General features: G+C 58.3%; 1 protein-coding gene across 3 annotated transcripts in view; it reads right to left on the reverse strand.

Moving 5' to 3' along the window:
• The window catches only part of AHDC1 (AT-hook DNA binding motif containing 1), a 66,348-nt gene that overhangs the window by 21,049 nt on the left and 26,773 nt on the right, over window positions 1-18,526 (reverse strand). For all 3 annotated transcript variants that reach the window (XM_055397159.2, XM_055397158.2, XM_055397160.2), the window contains one exon: window positions 1,701-1,878. The gene's annotated coding sequence lies outside the window, so the exon portion shown is untranslated. The remainder of the gene's footprint in view (window positions 1-1,700; window positions 1,879-18,526) is intronic.

Below are 18,526 nucleotides of genomic sequence, written 5' to 3' on the forward strand. Positions count from 1 at the left end.
CCCCCCAATAGCACAGCACACCCCACCCCACCCTACCCCCAGCCACACAGAGCTCCTTTGTGCAGCCCTTGCCCACCCCCTTCCTGCCCGGAGCAGGGCACCTGGCAAGGAGGTCTGCCCTAGACCCGCCCCCTGCCAGCCCCCTGCCCTGGGTGCCAGGTGTGTGGGCACCACCGCCAGCCCTGGCTGAACCCGAGGGTCACCCTGCCGGGCGGCCCTCCCTTCCTCTCTCTGAGGTCACCCAGGGACTGTGCTTCCCGCCTGCTCCGCCCCCATCCCCTCCTGCCCTTGGCCCTTCCAGACTCCTGTCCTTGTCTTTCCTTCTGTCTCCCGGAGGACACCCCTCCTCCAGCCCCACCAGGCCCTCCCCACAGCCTCACCACCGCCCACCTCCTTCCCCTGAGAGCTCCTTGTTCCGCCCCCCCACCCCTCCCCGCCCAGGTCTGAAAAACTCCTCCTCCTGGAAAGTTGCTGCTGGAAAGGAAGTGACTTCAGCAGTTTGGCCACAAGGCTGGGCACTGCTGAGCCCAGCTCAGCTGAAGCCTTGCCCAGCCCACCTCCAAAGCACAAATGGAGCCACGTGCGCACACCTCCCCCAGTGTGTGCAGCCAGAACCCTGAACACACGCTTCCCTGGTGACACGCGCAAGAACCTCTGTGTACATGATCCACCCCACCCAGTGTGTGCTCGTGTACCACCCCGGTGTATTCAGAGTCGTGTCTGCACACCTCTCCAGTGTTCACTAGCACCCTGCCCATGAACACCACCCAGCATGGCACACACAACACTCTAGCCTCCGCACACCTGCACAGGACACACCCGGAGTCCTACACACTCACTCCCATGTACCATGTATGCAGCCTGTGAATGTCTCCCAGCCCAGTCCACCTAGACTTTTACGTACAGCACCCTGCACACCTCAGGACAGAGTCCTACACACGCCCTGCCTGCACACAAGCTGGAGTACTCGCACACGAGATGCCTTGTACATTTACAGTTGGGTACACCCAACTCTGACATCCCCACCCTGACAATCCCGGGAGACTCCACCCCCCAGACCTCAGGCCCCAGGAATGCTCTTTTGGAAGCTGGGTGGGGTCCCCAGGCAGGCTGGGCTCTAGGGAGCTTCCTGGAGCCTGAGGCTCCATGTGTCAGTTCGGGGAGTTGCCTTTGCAGGGCAGGGCCGCTCCACCTGGCCTCTGCGGCTCTCCAGCCTGCCTGGGTGGGCTCATCTGGGCCCAGGCTAGGGAGGTGGTTCCTGCCCCTGCCCCTGCCCCATCTCATCCCAGGAGGGCAGCCCAGCGTACCTCAACTCCCCAGGTCCTCTCAGCTTCCACAGACTCTAGGAGAGAGGGGTCCTGGGGGGTCAGCATCACACAGCAGGCATTCTGGTTTCTACCTCTGCCCTGGGTTCTGGTCACTGGGAAAACCCCTTTCACTTCCCAGTTCTCTCAGGTCATCCAGGTGCAGGTCCCCCAACTAGGAGGCAGGACTCAGGGGAACCGGCTGTATATCCATGGACCCCACCTTTCTGGATAACAGGAGTCTGAGTAAGTGTGGCTACAGTATTTTGATACTAAAGGACCTCTTTTTGGCCTTAGCTGGGAGGGGTAAGATCCCTGAAAGGATTGAGAAGGAGGTACCCTTGATCCCCACTTCCTGGAGTGGCCGGCAGACCCCGCTTCTCTGTACACTGTTACCTGAGCACGCTGTGCAGACAGGCCCAGCTCAGCAGCAAAGGCCTGTCTTTGCCAGTGATTCCAGGGTGGTCTCTTCGGCAGCCTGAGAATAGCCCCGAACCCGGGGCCCTCTGCACGCACTTAGCTGGGCAGGCTCTGGGGTCCAGGCCAATGGGTAGACAGGCAGGCAAGCTCCCATCTGTGAAAACAAAAACAGCACCCCAGACATAAGCACGGATACAGGATGAACCAGACAGAGGGACCAGGAGGCCATCCTAGGTGGGTCTAGTCTCGCACAGAAATTGGCTCCAACCTCATTTCACTGGGGACTACGAGCTATGTCTTGAAACCCCAGGCAGTATCTCTGCACGGGCAGATATGTGTGCATGAACAAGAACACTTACGCTATGGTGAAAAGAACCTGGTCTTGGGAGTCAGAATGGTCCTTGGCTCAACTTTCATCACCTGTGTGATCTCAGGCAAGTCAGTTAACCTCTCTGGCTCTCAGTTTCCTAATCTATAACATAGGGAGAGTTTATGAACAGGGAGAAGTGCTCTAGAGAAACTATAAATGCTAAAAGAGCTCACTGACAATGAAGGTATGAGAGTTACTGTTCAAAGTGATGGCGACTGCAGATTTTCATGAGGGGTGTATACGCAGTTGGGATTTACCCTTCTCCATCCGAGACTGGTTCTCTCTCTTGTTTTCTTTAATAACTAGGGCCCTCCTCACCGCCTCTGCTTTCTGCCCATTTGTCTACCTCCCTGAGGTTTGTACTTGAGCCCCGAGGGGTCTGGGAACCAGGCCTCATGGACTGCTTCTAAGTTTTGGTTGCCTGGGAATGTGTGTGCATACATGCGTGTTAAAGAGATCCTGCATGTCTGTGAGCATTCAGCTGTCTGGGCAAATACACCTGTGTGTGGCTTCCTGGGTCTGCTTAGCCTTCTGTATGTTTCTCTGTGTATTTTGTATGTCTATGCAAGTATATATGTGTTTAAGAGTGCCCACGTATAGGACTGTGTGTGTGAGAGCTGCTATTCACTAGAGTTGGTGTCTTCACTTATACATGTGGGTGTGTCTATCTGGGTCTGTTCAGTTCTGTGTGTGTCTGTGTGTGTCCAGCTGAGCCTATGTTTGCACACCCATGGGGACACACAGGTATCTGTGCCTAATGTGTGACCAGGCACACCCAGCTGTGACTGGGGCATGTGCGCCCGGGTGTACACACTCTGCATCTGGCCGCGTCAGGAGCTGAACTGACTTCTGCCCATCTCCGATTCTCTGGATGCATGCACTGGGCCCTCTGCTGTCCCGACAGGTTTCCAATCTCAAGGCCAGTAACGGGGGGCACTGGTGTCACTGGATCAGTGCGGTCGCCCTCCTCCCCTCTGCCTTTCTCTGGGTTTCCAGGCTCACGGTGCGATCGGTCACAGTGTCCCTGTGGGTCTGTCTCACCGCGGGTCAGTGTGTGCTTGACAGTGACCCTGCGTGTGCGTGTTGGCAGACCTCACCTCTGTGTGCCCGTGTGTGTCAGTGGGTCCCTGTGCCAGGCCACTGTATGTCTGTGTCGGTGTCAACATGTGCGAGTCTGTGCCGTGGTGTGCCTTCAGCACAATGGCGCCTCTGTGCGTGTGATACCTTTATGTAACTTGTCGGTGCATGTGTGTGCGCGTGTACGTGAGATTCTTTGTGACAGTGTGAGTCTGTGTCACTGTGTTTGTATGCCTGCTTCCCTCCTCCCTCCCTATCTCCTGCTCGCGCTCTCTCTCTCTCTCTCTCTCTCTCTCTCTGTAGGAGCCAGACAACTCCCCAAGCCTGGATTAGGGACAATTTATCCACAGGCAGAGAAGGAGAATTTCAACCTGCCAGAGCCTCCCTCCTCTGATCCATCCCCCCTCCCCCCATGGTTGGGTGGGCACAGAAATGCAGCCCGGCAGCTCCCAAGCCCTCGGGGAGCCCCCACCTCTGCGGCTCCCCAGAGGCCCAGGAGGGTGGAAGAGATGGAAATCTGGGTGGCCCCAGAGCCCTCCAGTGGGGGCGGCTTGGCCGCCCCCCATCCAGGCCCCCGGAGCTCAGCTCATCTTGGCCCTGTTCTCCTACATATGGTGCTGGTGGTTGGGGGGGGGAGTCTGCATGAGGTTTGCCTGGCCCCGGGGGCTGGGGTGACCTGAGGAGTGAAGCTGCTCCCAGCCCCTTCCCAACTGATAACGGCAGCTCCCCCACCCCTGGAAATGGAAACGACTGGGGAACTTGTGACTGTGGCCACACGGGCTGGAAGGCAGGGGACAGCGTGGTGGGGGGAATGCGGCAAGGGGAGGCGGTGGGAGCAGGGGCTGAGCTGGGACTAAGGCTCCCTTCACGGTGCTCCAGGCGCAAGGCAGCATCACATGTTTCCCATTAGCTGCTCTGGCCTCCTTGTTCAGGGGTGTTGGCTGGGGGAGATTTGTTCTGGTTGCAGACACCAGCCGAGACCACACAAGACAGAGAGAGACAGAGACTCGACAGAGACGCACAGGGAGGGGCGGAGACAGGACAAGCAGGGACGAGGCCTCAAAGCCCAGGGCAGAGAGACGGGACTGCGTGATGGGGGGCGAGGCTGAGAGTGGGGACAGGGCCAGCGACTGGTAAGGAGACCAGGATGGAGAGGCTGGTCAGGGGCCGAGGAGGTGCAGGGTGCTAGTCAGCCCGGGAAGGACCGAGGGGGAGAGGGCTGGGTGGGGCGCGCTGGGGCTGCAAGCCTGATGGAGGGGAGACTCCGGGGAACCTGATGCAGCGTCAGGGAGGGCAGGGGCGACGGGTGGGCAGGGGGAGTGGCCGCCCTGGAGCAGCCGGCGGGGGCGGCCAGCGAGCCCCGGAGCCTCCCGCCTCCTGACCCTGGAGCCTGGGAGAGATAACAGGCCCGAATAGTGCTGACTTGCGGTTCAGAAATCCAATATCCTCCGCGGCGCACTAATCGACTACCTGAGCTCCCGGCCCGCGCCGAGCTGCCCCGATTAATCCTGCGGCTCCACAGCCTTAATTAGTTTAACAGTTTCAGGGGCAGGAGAGGCGAGGAACAGGGTCCCCCAGATTCGTGGGGACACAAGCCCCCCATGCCAGCCCTGCCTGGTGCCCTGCCTACCCGGTCACACCTGCCCCAGCCCAGCGGCCCGGTCCACATCATCTGAAAAACAGCAGATTCCTTCCTTCCAGGGAACGGTCCCAAGGACTGGCACCTGGGTCACAAATTAGGTCTTGGGGAGCCCAGACCCTCCTGCCCTGCACCCCTGCCCCGAGCCCAGCTTGTCCCTGTGCCCATGGCCTGCATGCTGGCTCTGGCCTGCTTTTTGAGGCCCTGCCAACTGACAGCCCCACACCACTGGGCAACGTGTCGTCTCCTTAGGGTCGAGAGACAAGCTCCCAAGTTCCTGACAGCCCCCCAACAGCACGAGATAATCACACGTCACTCCCCATACTGGCATGAGATGGGCATATGGTGACATCGCACACACACACACACCCCAACAGTCAGAGACAGGCGGACGAGTGGTGACTACCCTCCTAACAGGATGGGCTAAGCACAGAACCTGTCACTTCCTCCAAAGCCTGAGTTGGGCACACCTGAAAACCTCCAGACAGTTTGAGATAGAAACACAGTTGTCACCCTCCAGAGGGTGGGACCCACATACAATCAGGACCCCAACAGGGTGTGAAATGCAGAGAACCCCCCCCTCACACACACACACACACCTCATTTTCCAGGTGTGACAAAGCTACAGACCCCTCCCCACAACACACCGAGTATAAGCCGGGGACACAGGCTTCCCCATGAGTCTTCCCTCCAGACTGCAGGGTGGGTGAAGGACATGTCACCCCGGGCTGCTCTGGACAGGTGACAGCCCACCGCCCCTCCCCCATCACTGCCAGCCTGGTGGTGCCGTCCTCTGCCTGCAGAGGCGTCACAGCTCACAGGGCATGAATGTCACCCCAGCACTGCCAGCGCCGGGCACAGCCACACGTTGCCCCAGTGACAAACACCGCTGGCCCCAGGAGGTGGAGGCGCACAGGGCTCTGGGCGTGACCTTGGTCCCTGGACACCAGGAGGGGCGGTGCCGTGGCCTCTCTCCTGGGTAACCCAGGGCCAGGAAGATGAGTGCTGGCAAGAAGGCTGCCTGGGCGCAGACAACCTGAAAATGCCACCTCCCCAAGCAGCACCCCCCATTTCTAACTGAACGTAGTTGCTTTGGAGGAAGCAGAATGCAAAGGGCAAAGAGGCTGTCCTGGCCCTAAGGCCTGAGGAGCAGGTCCTAACAGGCCTTCTCGGAGGCTGCGGAGTCAGGCGGGGTAGGGGTGGCTGTCACCACACCCTCGGGGGCCCAGGACGGACAGGGTGGGATGATCGCTTCAGACGCCTGCTGCGGCCAGGGGAGCCCCTCTTTCTTACCAAGGCCCCCTCTCCAATTCAGGCCACAGAGCCTGACAAGGAGGCCAAAGTCCAGGGGCATGACTCACCCAGGGAACAGGCCCAGCCTGCTGGCCAGAAAGTGAGGAGGACAGGAGCCAAGAGGCCTGGGTTCAAGTCTGAGCTCCTCCCAGGGCGAGTGGAGTGACCTTGGAGCAGAGGCTCAGTCTCTTTGGCTCTGGGGAGGGGGAAGAGGCAGCAACCTGGGGAGCACTGAGAAAGGAGGACACGGTGGCTCACCCCGCCCTGGCCCACTGCTTGCTTCCTCACCAGGAACCTCTGCTTCCTGGAGCTCAGCTGCCTCAACTGGAAAGCATAGAGGCTTCCCTGACCAGGGATCGAACGCATGCCCCCTGCATTACAAGTGCAGTGTTAGCCACTGGCTCTCCAGGGAAGTCCCGAAATGGGAGCTTCTTATTGAAGAGGGGAAGAAAAGACTAGGAAAGGGCAGGAGGCCTGCCCAAGCCACAGGGCAAGTTAGTATCAGTTGAACCCAGCCTCTGCCTCCAGGCTCCCCGCCTGAAGCAGTTTCTATAGGACTGCTTGGAGGAAGAGAGAGAGTGTGTGTGTGTCTGTTAGGGTGCTGTTGCTTACAGTGCTGCTCTCCTGTCCAGTGAAGATCAAGAAAATGGACAGGAGTTTGTCACAGAGCCCGACCTTTACCCTAAAACCCACGTGCTCCACTTTCAGACTTCAGACCAGAAGGCTAGCCCTAAGGGAGGGAGGCAGCCTGCACCCCAACCCCCATGAGTGGCGCCAGCACCTGGTGCTTGAAAGGACTGGGGGGGTCTTGGGATGTCAGTGTCTGGGGCCCTGTTGTTGTACAGGAGCCCAGAGAGGGACAGGCCTAGACTGAGGTCACACAGCACGGCAGCAGCAGTGTCCAGCGTCCTGGCCAGGGACAGCCTCAGAGCAGAGTTCTCTAGCCCCTGGGGTGGCTGGAGCTGGGGGGCCCTGAGGGACTGAGCAAAACGTGGCGACAGATGGCCTGCCGAGGCAGCGGCGATCTGGGCGGCTGGCAGGCATGCTCGCTCCCGCGCAGGGAAGCGGCTAATTTTAGCTGAGGCCTCGATGCCAGCTTTGTTCCCCCCACCCACCCGCCGAGGGGGCCCAGCATGCCTTGCGTGCAACCCGCCTCCCCCAGGCACCCCTACTCCCCCGCCTGGCCCCTTGGTGAGTAGTGCCCAGACCCAGGGGTCCTAGAACTGTCTGCCCACCCAGGTCTCATCACACCCAGAGGCAAGGACTAGGCCCTGGAGGCCTGGCACCGTCATCCCAGGGTCTGTTTCCCATGACTCCAAGCTCATTCCAAAGAGGGGGTGTGAGGAGGAGGGCCTGACAGCAAGGGCTGCCAGTCGTGGGTCGGGGCGGGGTGGTGGGGAGCGGGAGCATTGTCCTCCACCAGACACTTAAGGAGACAGGACCCTATTCCACCCCAGCCCTGAGCCAAACCAATTCTTCTGTGCTGAAGTCCCCCTCCAGCACAGAAGTATTGGTGAGCAAGGGCGGCGGAAGTCACTCCACCCTTTCCCTGTTCTTTATAACCCTGATTTTGCTCCAGGAACTCAAAGCACTTTAGAGGAGTCAGAGATACAGCAAGGGGAGTATGCCCTCTTTACCAGAGGGGAAACTGAGGCACAGTCTGAGACAGCCATCGTTGCATGAAGGGGAGGAACGAATCCCAGGAATCAGGGAAAGAGGCCTAAACATGCTCTTCATGGAGTTCTTAGAGCCAGGGGGCTTCGTGGGCCAGTTCAGCCCCTAAGAACTACCCTCTGCCCTCACCTGGGCTGGGTGAAGGTAAACTAGATGATGGAGCCCGTGCTCTGAAGGGAAGAGAGGCCTGGTAATCTTGGTTCCTTGTGCCCCACCCACTGCTGACTCTTTGCTCTCAGAACCTCCCCATCTCATCTCAGCTTCAACTACATGTGCCCAATGAACGCCAGGATTATCTTGAAAGAGGGCTCCTTTGGGGTGACTCCAGAAGGGGCCCCCCCATCCCAGTTCCATCCCAGAGGCCATGAGGGGAACCAACTAGGAAACAGAGAAAGACTGGAAAGAAATCTATGTATTTAGCAGGAAGGAGTCAGAAGAAGAGAGATGAAGAAGAAACCAAGGCAGAGAACTGGATTCAGGAAGAGAGAGGCGGAAAGAGGAAGCATGTGGGGCGGCGAGAGAAACAGGGCGGAATGAGGTTAAGAAGAAGGAGATGGGGAGAGAAAAAGACAGAGAAAAGCTCGAGGGAGGAAAAGAGCCAGGAAGCCTTCCCTTCAGGGAGAGAGGGGTAGAGGAGGAAGAGAAAGACCAAGGGACAGAGAGACCAGCAGAACGAGGCAGAGACGAAGACAGAAAGACAGAGCAAGACACCTGCAGAGGGGACGGAGATGGAGAAGGGGCTGCCGCAGACGGGGCAAGGCACAGGGGACTGAAGGCACCACACGGAGGTGGAGACTGGGCAGAGGGACTGACTGACACACCCAAAGATCACCAGAGACAGAGGAGCGGCTGAGAGGCACTCAGAGACTGGGGCGGGAGGAAGGGGGAGACACTAAGTGATAAAGTGTGTGTGGGGTGGGGGCGGCAGGAGTAGACAGAGGCAAGGAGGGAGGGGGTGTGAAGAGGAGGAGGGGGAGATGTCGTCGCCAGAGCTGGGGGGGACAGCGGACAGAAATGGAATGTGAGTCTGGGCATGAGGCTCACAGATGCGTCGGCTCCGGTTTCAGCTGGGGCAGTTGGTTGCTGGGGTGGGGGGGCGGATAGTGGGTGGGGGGGAGGAGAGCTCACAAGGTGGGGGCCTGTTGTCATGGCTGCGGGCACGGCAGGGGCACAGTCTGCTGGCACTTGGAGGTCTGGGCATGGTAGGGGGCTGACTGGGGGAAAAAACAGGGGGAGGGTGATGAAGAAGCCTGGCCCCTGCCCTGGGGGCTCTACCAGGAAGAAAGTTTCCAGACAGAGGATGGGAGATGTTGAGAATGGAGGAAGGCTCTGGGCCCTACTCCACTCCATGGGGGACGCACACAATGCTCTGGGTTGCCTGTGGGCATCCCTGGTTCCCACCTGTGCCTTGGGCTGGCCCCTGGGGATCCTCTTTCTCAGCCCCTCCAGTCTAGCTGAAGATCCCACATGCTGCCGCTGCTGCTTCTGCTTGCAGGGGAGCAGCAAGATTGTGAATTCAGGATCTGTAATCCTAACGCAGAGCCCAGGCCTACCGGGCTCCAGTTGCCAAGGCGACGGAGGGTCAGAGGGCAGCGCGGGGCGCCCGCTCCTCCAAGTCAGAATCCCAATTGTTAAAGCCCAAGAATAAACAGCTGAAGCGGCCGTGGGGGGGCCGGGAGGGGGGCTGAGGTCTGCATCAGCTCAGTGTGGTGTTGTCAAGCGAGATGTCACTAATTGTCTGAAGGAACGGGCTGAGGCAGCTCTTAACTGCTTCTGTACCACCGGAGACACCTTGGCTGCCTGGCCCCATCCCCCGGGCCTCCCAGCATTCCACCAGGCCAGCCTGGTACTGGGGCGGGGGGGGGGGGGGGGAGTCCTGGCCCAGCACAAACCCTGCCTCCTTTGCACTGAGTCTCTACATACCTTGGCTCCCAACCCTCCTCCTGGCTCAACTTGGAACCTCCCACCTGCAAACTAAATGCCTTATGTCCCCAGAACCAGTACCCCCAATTACTGGAACCACACTACTTCTTACAGCCCAGAGGTACCACTTTGGCCTGCAAAAGCCCTCCCAGCTCCTTCATCATTGCTTCTTCCTCATCCTCTCAAGAGCCAGAGATTCTGGTTCAAGGTGTGTGAACTGCAGAGGAAAACAGATTTCGGGTTCCTCTGATCTTTGGTGGGGGGTGGTGGGGGGAGAAGCCCTCCTACGGGGAGAGAGGAGGATTATGCCATCCTTCTTTGCAACTCCCTACTCTTAGTCACACACCAGAATTAAAGGCCTGAATGGAGCCTGGATACCTCATTTCTAGCTTTGATTCTTCTACCTATTTGCTGTGGGACTTCTGCCAGGATATTTTCCCTCCATGAGCCTGTCTCTTCATTTATTATCCATCCTAAACATTCAGTAGTGCCTATTCTGAGCCATGCCATGTCTGGAACCACTTCCCAGAGGAACTTCCAATCCAGTGGGTGAGAAAGGCTCATAATACAAGGTGGGAAGCAATTAGAGATCAGGTAAGATATTCCATGAAAGACACGTAACGTCCTGGTACACAGTAAATGGTTCAGTGGACAGCTGCTGGTGTTAGTAGCAGTCAGTACTGGTATGACTGAGGGTCGCTAAAAGGGTGTAGGTAATAATTTGGAGAAGGAAATGGCAACCCATTCCAGTGTTCTTGCCTGGAGAATCTCAGGGACTGGGGAGCCTGGTGGGCTGCTGTTTATGGGGTCGCACAGAGTCGGACACGACTGAAGCAACTTAGCAGCAGCAGCAGCAATAAGAAAAAAGATTGGTGGGGGTTGGGGGAGAGGTCGGTTCTGGAAGGCTTCCTGCAGAAGGTGGTACCTGGTAGGATTTGGACAGGTGGGCAAGAAGGTTGAGTGCTCCAGGAAGAGAGGAGGTCTTGTGAGGTTCTTCAAAGAGAGCAGCTCGGTTCGCTCTCAGGGTCGTGCTCGGCCCCGCCCAAGGCAGGAAGGGCGAGGCCTTTCAATGGTCTCCCCGCCCCGTGGGCCGGCCCTGCCGCCTCCTCCACCCACGGCGCCTCCAGATCTCAGAGCGCGGAGCCTGGAAGGGGCGGGCCGCCCGTGGGCACGGCTCCCGGAGATTGGTGGCACCTGGGTGACGTCACGTGGGCGGGGCCAGGGCTCCGGGCACACCCCCTGCCCCAGACCACTCCCCGCGCCCCGCACCCCCACCTCCGGGCCCGAAGCGTGGGTCCCCCGGGAGGGGGCGCTCAGGCAGCCTCGCAGCCCCCTCAGGTGGCGGGCGCGGCTGGGGCGCTGTCCCGTGGGCTGAGAGCCGGGCGCAGAAACAGGGGATCCCCCAGAGAGGGCCCAACCCGGCCCGGGGCTGGGCTTGTACAAAAGGCGACTTGTTCTTTCTTGGGATGCCTGCGCCTTCTCAAACATACCTACTGCCACACTCCGGGGACAGGCTACACCCACACATGGCTGCACAAACCCGCTGGGGTAGGCAGCAGAGGGGCTGTCGCCAGCCTCAGAGGTCGGCCCCAACCACCCCTTGCTACAGACTAAACATCGTTTACCTCACCCCATCCAACCCCAAGTGACCTGGATACTCCCACAGTCTCACGCAGAGCCCTGGGGACACTGAGCCCGTCACAGTCTCGTAACTCTCCTCTTCCCCAGACCAGCTGTAGCTCACCAACTCCTCTGGAGCCCTGGGACACAATGAGGCTTATTAAGGGTTACTTTTTACTTGTTCTCTCCCAACCCTCACGATTGCCATTTATGATGAAGACGATCAGTCCCATTTTGTAGTTGGGGAAACTGAGGCTTAGGTTAAAAAGCTTGTCTGAGACAGAGGCAAGGATTTGAACCCAGGTCAGGCTTGACTTCAGAGTCCATGTTCTTCCGTGTTATTATCTCTGCCTTCCCAACACACCATCCTACACTCTATAACACCCCCATCACACACAGCAAAGCCATCTCAGAGTCAGGGTAATTCACCACCCCAAACACATCCCAATGTCACTGTCTAGTAGCAGGCAACTTCTCTCACTAATCAGTGTGTGTGTGTGTGTGTGTGTGTGTTGAGGGAGGGTAGTCTCCTAACCAAGCTTCCTCAATCCTCAGTGTTGGCCATCAGAGTCATAAATGGGACACAGAATGGGAGCAGGGCCACAACACGCTACCTCTAACCTTTCCAGCAAGCTCACCTCCACCTCCCCTGACCTTAGGATGACAAAGCACTGCCATATTATACTGGCTGGGGCTCCAGGCCTGGAGCTCTCCCTGACCCCTTGGGTCAGGACCCTCCCCTACCCCTCATGGCCTGCTGAGAACAAGTCGAAACAAACTCTTCCTGGGGATGTCAAAGCACCTTTCCTGGGGGAGGCAGCTCTGTGATCCCCTGAGCAGGGCTTGGGAGAAGGATCGGGTTACTCCTTCCCCAGCTGTGCCTGGACTCCTTGGGGCTGACCTTTCACCTCATCCAAGCCAGGACCCAAAGGGGGCTGGAGTCCAGCCCTCACCTCCTGTTAACCCTCTGCATTCTTCATCTTAAAATTCCAGAGCCCCCATGGGGTGGGGGTGGGGGTGGGTCCTCAGGAAGTCCAGCCGGGCATGCCAACCTTTCTCCACCCTCCCATCCTGGGGTCTGGTTTCCCAGAGAGCTTTACAGAATGCTCCTCCCTGCCCCCTGCCCAAGCTGCCCTGCCCTGGCGGGATCAGATACCTCCGCCCAAGCAGCTGAAAATGACCTGGGCTATTTTCGCTCTGGGATCACGTTGCAAACTCCCCCTGGAGCTGGCAGCTTCCCACAGTCCCTCCAGACCACTACCCCTCACTTCCTCATCCCTCACCCAGAACCACTGACCAACAGGACAGGAGGGCTGTTAGAGACCACTGGCCTAAGCCCCTCAGGTGGGGAGACTGAGCCCACGGGGAGTCAGGCACAAGGTTGGGCAGAGAACCAGGCTGCCTGGGTCCCCGCCCAGGTCTCTTTCTACTGTCAAGCACAGCCTGCTCTGTACCCTAGATCTTAGAGCCTCCGACCCAGCCAAAAATCCAGCCGACCTCCTCCAAGCACCAGAAAGTCACAACTACCCACAACCCTCTGCGCCATCCTGCATGTGGGAAACTGCTTCCGCAACACACTTTTCTTTGTTTAGAGTTGGGACCGCATCTGTACCTGTGTCACAGTGACAGGGACCACGGGAATGTTCTGGGGGTGCAAACTAGGAGGAAAGACAGGGAGACAGTTCCAGAGGGACAGGAGGCTGATTCAGGCTTCCAGAGGCTTACATTGCACAATCCCTCCAAGTTCCCAGCAGCCCCATGCCCCACCTTCTCGGTACCCCAACCCCCCCAAATCCTACACACCCAGCCCCCTCCAGATGCCTACCCCTCCACCTCAAGCCCCATCCTCCTGGGCAGGAATGTGACTGGTCAGGTCTGAGTTGACCACATGAGTGGCTATAAGGCGACAGACCCCCCCCTCCCTCCCATCCCCCCAGCCTGGGGGGGAGCTTACATACCAAGGTGGGGGGAAGAACTGCTTTAACCCTTTGCAGCCAGGCTTTCAGGGTGAAAAAGGGTCCTCCTCTATTTCCAGCAGCCCCTCCCCTACAAGTGCTGCCAGCCTGGGCGGCGCAGGCAGAACCTACTTCACCCAGGAGGTGGAATAGGGGTATTTGCCCTGCTAAGGAAACTTATCCTTTGCTACCCCAAGAGTTTAGTCTCATCTCCCATGACATTTAGAAAAACAATCATGAACTGGAGCTGAGGGAAGAGAAGGAAAGGAGGTATCATGAACCCCAACCTCAGGAGCTCCTAGTCTGATGGGAGAAATACAACCTTGCCCTGGGGAGTCTGGGGGGGAGACCAGGCACAGAGGCTGGGACAAAGAGCTGAGAGCAGAGAAGAGCATGGAGCTGCGCAGAAGTGGGAGGAAGCCAGGGCAGGAGCAGAACAAGCCAGGTGGGGTCAGATCGGGCAGGCTTCCCGGAGGCCCCTCGGCCCACACCCCTCCCCCTAGGCTCTGGAATCTCGGGGGTCAGGGCTGAGGGACAACCCCGCCCCCTGCTCCCCTCGGGCTCAGGAATTCCACCAGCCAAGGGTGGGGGGGGGCTGCTTCGGCCTGAGTCCAAGTTGGCTCCCACTGGACCGGGAACTACAGCTCCTCCTTGGCCCCCCACCCCCACCCAAGCCCCTGGGCTGGCCCCCGGCCCCCTCCCTCCTCCTCCCTGGCTGGCACGGTGTGTGCCAGGCGCTGGCAGAAAACAAACCCGCCGGGGTGGGTTTGCAGGGAGCGGGGTAACCTTGACACAGTTGCGGCAGTCGCTAATGGCAGACACACACTCCGCCTGTTCTGGGGGGACTGTTGCCGTTGCTAGGAAACCGGCAGCCGCGTGAATGGAAATGGGTCAGTAAACCTGGGGAGAGATAGTGTGACACTCGAACCACTGCAGCTGCTCCAGCCCACACCGAAATCCCTCCTCTTCAATATTTATCACTCCCGCCTGGGCCCTCAGCTCCTGCCAGGCCCTGCACTAGCCTGGACCTCAGCATCCACCCTGTGCCCCCCCCACCCCAAGGCTCCACAGAGAAGGGGGAGAAAAAAGATGGTGGGGGCTGCTTATCCGCTCCTTGGGGGGGCCCCCCCAGGAGGGATGGAACTGGCTCTGGAGGAGATTGAACAGGAAACAGTCTAATCCCCTGGCGGGGAAGGGGTTAAAAGGTCAATTCACGCCTGTTCCTGATTTAGGCACCGTGGTAAAATTACTGCGAGTGTGAGCGGGTTGTGACTGCCTGCTAGCCTACCTGCGGAGGGACTGATGAAGACAGACCTCTCTCCCGGTGTGTAAGAGATGGAGGAGGAAGAGGCACCTAAAGCATGGCCAGGATGCTCCCACAGCCTGAAAAGCCTGGCAATGTCCCCAAGATGATGGCTCAAGGCTTCCTAGCAGCCAGAACAGACACCCCTCGTACAATCTGATAGCACCCCAAATGGACAAAAACTGCCTAACTGCTTTATGATGCCATCCTGTACAGATACTCTCCGCAAACAGCCAGAATCTTGCTGTTCAGTAAACCTTGACAACACCCTTACACAGATACCCCACATCAGAATGTGACAACAGCCAGTGCGGTTCAGCACAGCACCTATAAACAAGCTGACAACCCTAGGCACAGGGAAAACTGTGTCAGACTGTTGAATGTTCCAACACTTCCCCGTGAGGCTGGTGTCTCCCCAACAGCCTGCCCTAACCTAAAGCCTGGCTCTGTGGTTCATCTGTTTTTTTTTTCTCCTCCCTCCCACTGTCAGCCTCCTTATCTTGCACACACCAGTAAACTGGCCCTGTGACCACTCTTCTGGACACACCATCCCACAAGCTAGCTGCCTCATGCACCGCGCCCCCATTCCCTGGAGGCTGACTGGTCACTGACACACACATTCCCTTCCCCTAGAAGCAAGGAGTCTCAGCCCCGCCTGACACCAGCTCTTGTTCTTAGGCACAGGCCTCTCTATTGACAGGGAATCAGTAGCACCACTTGGGTGATATGCCCCCCTCCACCCACCACAATCTCAGCCAGTATCCCTAGAGGGTGTGTCTTGGGGAGGGAGGCACTCCAGCTTTCTGGGGTGGGGGGTGGGTGGAATATACCTCAACAGGAATCTCCCAGCTGACTTGGTTTTGTGTGCTCCTATCTCCTAGGATACATCAGTCAACACAGGCTCCGAGCCTGTCAGAGCTGGAAGGTGCCTTAGGGAGTCACTAATCCAGCCTCCTCCTCTACGCAGGAGGAAACCGAGGCCCAGAGAGGGGACGCGGCTTGCCCAAAGCCACACAGCCCTTCTTTTCTAGTCTCTGAGAATCCTCTGTGATAATGGGGGTGGGGGGTAGAGGACACTCAGCCCAGAGTGAGATGGACCTGGATTAGCTGGGAGAGGGAGGGTCTGTAGTCCTGGAGAGCTTATTAGAACTGCCCTGCAGTGTCTTCAGATACATGGACCCCTGGCAGCCCTGGAATCTGGGGTCCACATAGATTTGCTCGAAAATGATCTGGTAGACATTCACCCCCAACCCACTTCCTATTCCAGGGCTCCAGAGAGCTCCCTCCCCAAACAAAATGTGAAAGGAGGCTGCTCTGTTCCCTATACCTAGCCTAGAATTTGTCTAGGGAATCCCCGCCTTTTTATTATTATTACTATTTTTTGGCAGTGGCACAGGAGAGCTTAGTTCCCAAACCAGGATCGAACTTGCGCCCCCTGCAGTGGAAGGGCACAGTCCAAACCACTGGACCACCAGGGAAGTCCCTGCCTTTTGTTATTTAAATAGATCTCTGCCAGGGAGCCTTTGGGATGCTGCGAAAGAGATTTTCTGCAAGGTAATTTTTATTTCAACCCGACTTTGCAGAAAAGCAGAATGAGGTTCACAGAGGTGGTGTAGTTTGCTCAAGTTCACACAGACAACAAATGGAGCCTTGAGTTCCTTCCAGTACACAGGGAAGGCCCATCCAACAGGAAACAGGGAGAACTGGGGGGAGGAGGGGTAGGAGGAGAGGGAAGGGTGGGAGTTGACACAGGCCCAGGCCCAACATCCTGGGCTGAGGGGGAGCCAACAAGCATTTGAATTTGAATCTGGGTATCTGGGTTCCACCCCCACCCACTCTAGCTGAGGTGGAGTGAAAGGTCAGCAAGAAGATGGGAGGGAGAGGAAAGCAGAATTCCATCAGCTTCTCAGCCAGACTGGACCATACCCCAGGGAGCTGGGCCAGGGGCTGCCCCAACTTCTCAGGCCCAGAGCTCTTTGCCAGCCCCTGCCCCAGCCCCCATCCCAACAGTAGGAGTGAGGAGACCCTGCCCCCTCCCTGGGCCTCAGTTTCTCCATCTGTACTAAGAGCTAGCCTGTGGTGGTTTTGTCGCTAAGCTGTATCCGACTCTTGCAATACCATGGACTACAGCCCGCCAGACTCCTCTTTCCATGGGATTTTCCTGGCAAGAATCTTGGAGTGGGTTGCCATTTCCTTCTCCAGGGGATCTTCCCCACCCAGGGATTGAACCTGAGTCTCCTGCACTGCAGGCAGATTCTTTACCAACTGGGATTCTTTACCAATTCCCAGGTTAAAAAAAAGAAAGCCTAGCAGGAAGGATTTCTAAGGGCCCTTCCAGTCTTAATAATGTGGTGACCATCCTGATTCTCAGTCTCCAGAGCAAATGTGTTTAAGTCTCTCCCCGAGATTGGAACTGAGAATAACCATAAATGTGTTCAGTGAATAAATGAACACTCAATAGAACCAACCTCCTTCCATCTTTCCCAGCCCAACTGAGAGGCACTACTTACCTTGCAAAGCCAAATTTCTCTGGGCTTTTGGAGAAGAGATTCAAACACTTTTGAAGGCTCTGAATGGGGCTGGCTGTCTCATACACAGGTGCCCTTTATTTCCTGTCCTGACTGTATGCAGACACTATGGGAATTGCTTTAAATATTGTGCAACTTTAAGCCCCACCACAAGGCCGCGGACTACCTTCTAATTCGTTTTTGTTTTGTTTATCTTTGTTGTGGCCTACCTTCTACCATCCAGTATTTCAAATGAGCAAAGGGACTAAGGAGTGAAGGGGCTTGCTCAAGGTCACTCAGCCAGGGAGCGGCAGAGAAGGTATCAGAACTGTACCTTCGATCCCCTCGGCTTCTTTCACGCGGTGAGGGTTTGCTGGGTTGGGGCAGGACATGAAGTTGAACAGGGACTACTGGCAAGGGCGGGGGCGGGGGTGAGGTCCAACCCAGGAGGGGTAGGTGTCTGCTGAGTTGCCAAACGGTTCCTGGGTTTGCAGAGCACCAAATGGTACTGGAACTAGCGAAGTGGTGGGAAAGCATCCCTTCCCCTCCCCCACAAAGGGCAAGGTAGACCTCTTTCCCTCCCCCAAGCCAGCGTGCCAAGAATGAGCCCTAAGGGGTCACTTACCTACTCCCCTGGATCTCAGGGCTCCTTGTAAAAGGAAGCCCTCCCGGGAGCCCTTTCCTGGACTCCCCAACCTGCAAGGTGCAGAGCCGGCCCCCCAAAGAAAAGCTGCCGCCGCCCTCGAGAAAACTATTCAGGATTTTTCTGGCACATCCGACCCCCACCAGGTGGTGGGGGATGGGGGTCCTCGTGAGCTGGCTGCCTCACCTCCCTCCTAGAAGCCCTCGGGGGGCCATGAGCTTGAGCAGGAGGCTCTGGTCTGCAGGCCCAGCGGTTCTCGGGCCGGAACGGTCCTCGCCTTTTCCCGCCGCCTCCTCTCCGGCTACCTGGCAGGCCTGCGCGGCCCCCGAGTCTTGCCACCCCCGCCCCCCCAACCCTCCCAGATGAGGCCGCAGAGCTACTGACTCCTGGAGGAGGTGACGGGCCGAGAGGGAAACCAGGCGGCTGGGGGAGGGGCGCCGCCTGCACCTGGTCCCTCTAGGCCGCCCGGGCCGGGAGGGGGCGGGACTGGACCCCCGCCAGACCCCCCGAAAAAGCGCGGCGGGGACACGCAGGCGGTGTGTGCCGCCCGTCTCGCCGTGCGGGGGCGGGGCGGGAGATCTCTCACCCCCCCCCACCCCACCCACTATTACCCTCGCCGCGGGGGCGCCCCCTAGGGTCGGGCTGCAAGGCGCCGCTTCCCGAGCCGCGCGCTCAGCCCGCTCCCCCGGCCGGCCGCGCTCTCCAGCTGCAGGAAATTCCAGAAGCTCTCCATCATCCCGGCGCAGCGCGCAGCCCGGGCTGCCAAGGCTCCCCGAAGGAGAGCCACATGCCGGCCGG

This window comes from Moschus berezovskii, chromosome 2 (assembly GCF_049115385.1).
Source record: "Moschus berezovskii isolate FMDL1 chromosome 2, NW_MosBer_1.0, whole genome shotgun sequence".
Lineage (NCBI taxonomy): Eukaryota > Metazoa > Chordata > Mammalia > Artiodactyla > Moschidae > Moschus > Moschus berezovskii.